Below are 4,852 nucleotides of genomic sequence, written 5' to 3'. Positions count from 1 at the left end.
GAAGCCATAGAGAAGTATTGCTTATAGGCTTTCTCCCCAAAGGCTTGCTCAGATTGCCTTCTTATACCATCAAGGTCCTACCACCCAGAGTCAGAATCACCCTCAGTGTCTGAGCCCACCAACATTAGTTATCAACCAGGAAAAAATCTCCTCACAGACTTGCCTATGGCCCAATATGATAGACATATTTTCTTAATTGAAGCTTTTTCTAGATTATTCTAGCTTATATCAAGTTAGCAAAACCTAATGATAGCAGTCGCCAATGGCAGCCTCTGTCAATCATTTCTCTCTTATCTTTATTTCCTGATAGAACATTCTGAGTCTCATAACAACAGCTGGTCACCAAAAATTTGTGGTACATGTAGTACACAGTCAGGTAGTTATGAGTTTCTATTCTCCCTAGATATTCAATGATAAGTTTTAGTGCAGCTTTGTGGGGGCTGAGCTGTAACCTTGACAAACGTTCAAGAAACCAGAAGCACAAAATATCACCTGCAAGAGGGTTATAGCCAGCTGGAATTACTTACAGTTCAAAATGAGGTAGAAAGAGATAGACCATAGTCAAGGGCTGTAAAGTCCTATTAACCTCTTCATCAAGTTCTAGAAGAATTCAAGGACAAATTACCCTCACCCTCACTTAGAATGGTAAGTGAGGACTCTCCTGAGAGTTAGGTAGAGCAAGGTGTGATATCATTATGGGTTGGTGAAGCCTCTTCTGAAGTTGGAAAACTGAGGGAACTGGGAAGGAAACTGAGAAGCATCAGAAAAAAAATGATCCATGATTTACCAGATGAGATACCATGAGAATAATATACATTTACATGAAACAATTATTATTTAAAACATGAGAAACTCAAAGTAATGGCTCAGCTCTTTGAAGTACTTTATATAGTCAACTCTAATTCTCTGATTCTCTGGGGAAGCCATTAGAACATAAAAAAAAAAACCTTTGACCATGTAAGGAGCAGATGAGAAGAAAAACTTTATATGAAGAGATATTCACAGAGTCTGGTCCTGTCAAGGTCATGTGAAACTGAGTGCACAAACTTTTATCAGGAAAAGCATTTTGTGTGACTTGATTTCTTTGACTTCATTATGCAGAACTCCCAGCTTCACACCATCACAGTCACATAGTTGAAAATCTCACATGGATAATTGTGGGTGCCTTGATTCTAGCGAATCTCATGGTTCTACCATTAGAGGCCTGGAACAGTAAGAAATTGAAACAAGATACAAGGAGGATAAAAATAATGAAAACCACTAGTTTTCAAATGAGAAGTCCATAGGAGATAATTCTGTTGGTCCCAAACAATTGTGTAGAGAATTCTTGGTGTACATTAAAGATTTGTACTATGAGAAAGTTCAGGGAGCAAATGTATTTTCTGTGTTTAGAATTCTGGGTATTGCATTAAGAACACTTTGATTGCTCAACTGTGCTGCTTTTACCACACATCAATGTGACTATTTGCCAACTTCCTCCTCTTCTCTTCTGATATCCAAGTGAGCCCTCACTTTCTCTCACCTTCAATAGCATTTTTCTTTACATTGCCAAAGTCAGTTATGACCACTGTGAGCCTTTACTAAAAAGAGAAAATAGTTTTTGTTATGAAAATTATGGGGAAAGCCAAATTCCGGAGTCAACTAAATGGAATAAAAACAATGCCCTTGCCGGGCAGTGGTGACACACGCCTTTAATCTCAGCATTTGGAAGGCAGAGGCAAGTGGATTTCTGAGTTCGAGGCCAGCCTGATCTACAGAGTGAGTTCCAGGACAGCCAGGACTACACAGAGAAACCCTGTCTCAAAAAACCAAAAAACCAAACAAACAAACAAAACAAAACAAAACAAAACAAAAACAAAAACAAAACAAAAAAACCCCGATGCCCTCAAACTCTTTCTGCAACCTTCAGTACCTTCTGTATTCATTACGAGAATTATCAAAGGACTCTTTCAAAAATTTCTTATTTGATTTCAATGAAATGCCAATAATGGAAAATGAAGAGCTGGGATATTACAGCCATGAGTTTGAATGATGTCATGACTTTTAAGTACATAATTTCACAAATTTTATTACTGTAAAAGACTTATGTAGTGGTTTGAATAGATTTGGTCACCACAGACTCATGGGTTTGAATGTTTGGCACTATTAGGTAGTATGGCCTTGTTAAAATAGATTTGGTTGCTGTTTTGTCCTGTTGATAGTGTCTTTTGCCTTACAGAAGCTCTTCAATGTTATGAGGTTCCACTTGTTGATCTTAGAGCGTAAGCCATTGGTGTTCTGTTCAGGAAATTTGACCTGTGCCCATGTGTTTGAGGCTCTTCCCTTTTTTCTCTTTTATTAGTTTCAGTGTATCTCTGGATTTGTGAATGAAACACACACACACTAGCTAGTTAACTTTAAATATCTTGAGTAGCTCAAAGGCTAGACAGTTCTAATCCTCCCTGCAGCTAACATACATTTCCCTCCTGTAATCCTGGCTTAATGCCCTCTAATTCTATATTTTATTTTTGTCTTGACTTCTTCTGGGTGGCTCCCTAGTCTTTGCTGCCTAAGATGCTTCTGGGTAGCCCTTCTAGGCACATACCTTTTCATCTACATTTTGGGTGATTTTCCTTCTGCAGCTATAATTCTGATCCATCTCTCTCTGAATCATGGTGATTTGTCTCTCCTTCCTTCTAATTCCTTGCCCATGTAAATCCAAAAGTCCTGCCTCTGTCTATCTGCCCAACCATTGACTCTTTATTGACCAATCAAAAACCAATTAGGGACAAGGACCTTCAGCTTTTGGACATGAAGATTCCCAATTTGGGGGTCTGTGTTTATTCAAAGCATTAGAACCAATCACCAACTGAAGCTTAATCAGACAACTGAAGACACCCCTGGGTGTCAGCATCATAAAAAATGACTGATGTGTTTTCTAGAGCCAATAGCACTATAGGTTCAGCTAAGTTGAATGGCATTTGCCATTAAGAATTTGCCCAGTTTCCATTTCCATAGCTAAGGTTGCTTTCTAAATGCAAAGTGAAGATATAATATAGAGAATGACTTTTAAACAACTACTATATAAAAATAAGCTAGTTGTTCGTGACACTAAGCAACCAATTGTAGGTACGTAGATGGCAGATACTCACACGAAACAATGTGAAGTAAAGGGAGCCATGAAAAACAATAGCAAGTCCATTTTAGAAAACAGAAACCCTTAAAACACTAAAAGTACAAAAATACTTCAGCCATGTACTGTCAAAAGGGCATTGGAATTGATGACTTTTTATATTTATTATTAGGGAAGTGGAGCAATATAGAAAAAAGTCAAGTTGTGTGAAGTAAGCCAAGGCCTCTTTCAATTACTTTAAAAAGGTGAGAGTTTTTTCTTAGCTAAGAGAAATCTTATTGCAAAAGTGTCGGGATGGGATCAGAAAAGGGATACACAACACTATTTTGTCCTCCTTGGCAGCCTGAGATATTCCCTTTACTAGGGACCTGGATATATGTCAAACTAGAGTTTGTGGTTTCAACATAGGGAAGAATTTCATGACTAGCCAGCATTAAATAGGAGTGGCATTTACTAAAGATATTTGAGAGTAGGTATCAACATGGTGATTAAGAAAAGCTACCCAGACAGGATGGTAAGGGTTTCTCCAAGGTAGTCACAATTTACTGTCTTATATTTTATTAGTCAAGATATAAGTTATAAATTACAATTTTTATTTTACACAACACTCAAAAAGTATTTTGTGTTCTTATGGTGAATAGACAAAATAAAATATTTATTGCCTTTTTGACTGTTAAAAAAAAGAAAAAGAAAAGAAATAGACTAGGCCTTGTTAGAGGAAGTGTGTTACTGTTTAGGCAGACTTTGCGGTATCCTAGTAGTCAACTTCTGCTCACAGAGAGAATCTCTATCTGGTTTCCTTCAGATCATTATATAGAACTCTCAGCTACTTCTCAAGTACGACAACTGAGCCTGTATGTTTCCATGCTTCCCACAATGCTGATAATGAGCTGCACCTCTGGAATTGTAGAACAATCCCAGTTAAATGTTTATTTACAAAAGTTCCTTGGCAATTCAATTCACAGACCATATTAAGCCCAAAAAGAAGGAAGACCAAAGTGTCGATGCTTTAGAGCTTCATAGAAGGGGAAAAGAAATATAAACAAAAGGAAATATGGAGACAAAATGTAGAGCAGAGACTGAAGAAAAGGCCATCCAGAGACTGCCCCATCTGGGGATCCATCCCATATACAGTCACCAAACCTGGATGCTATTGTGGATGCAGGAAAGTGTTTGTTGACAGGAGCCTGATATAGCTGTCTCTTGAGAGGCTTGCCAGAGCCTGACAAATACAGAGGTAGATGCTTGCAGCCAACCATTGAACTGAGCACAGGGTCCCCAGTAGAGGAGTTGAAGAAGGGATTGAAGGAGCTGAGGCGGTTTGCAGCCCTGGGTGGGGGGTAGCAAAAGTGTCAACTGACCAGACACCCCGGAGCTCCCAGGGACTGAACCACCAACCAAGTAGTACACATGGAGGGACCCACAGCTCTGGCCTACGTATGTGGCAGAGGATGGCCTTGTTGTAAGTTAGTGGGAAGAGCAGCCCTTGGGCCTGAGGGTGTTCAATGCCCCAGTGTAGGAGAATGCCAGAGTGGGAAGATGGGAGTGGGTGGATGGGTGGGGGAGCCCCCTCATAGAGGCAGGGGAGATGGAATAAGGGATTTCTGAAGGGGAGACCTGGAAAGGGGAAAACAATCAAAATGTAAATAAAGAAAATATCCAATAAAAAGAAAAAAAAGAAAGTCAGAGAAAAGAAAGGAAAGGAAAGGAAAGGAAAGGAAAGGAAAGGAAAGGAAAGGA

This window comes from Grammomys surdaster, unplaced genomic scaffold (assembly GCF_004785775.1).
Source record: "Grammomys surdaster isolate TR1022 unplaced genomic scaffold, NIH_TR_1.0 252, whole genome shotgun sequence".
Lineage (NCBI taxonomy): Eukaryota > Metazoa > Chordata > Mammalia > Rodentia > Muridae > Grammomys > Grammomys surdaster.
The sequence above is the reverse complement of the archived record's forward strand: the minus strand, read 5'-3'. Positions refer to the sequence as shown.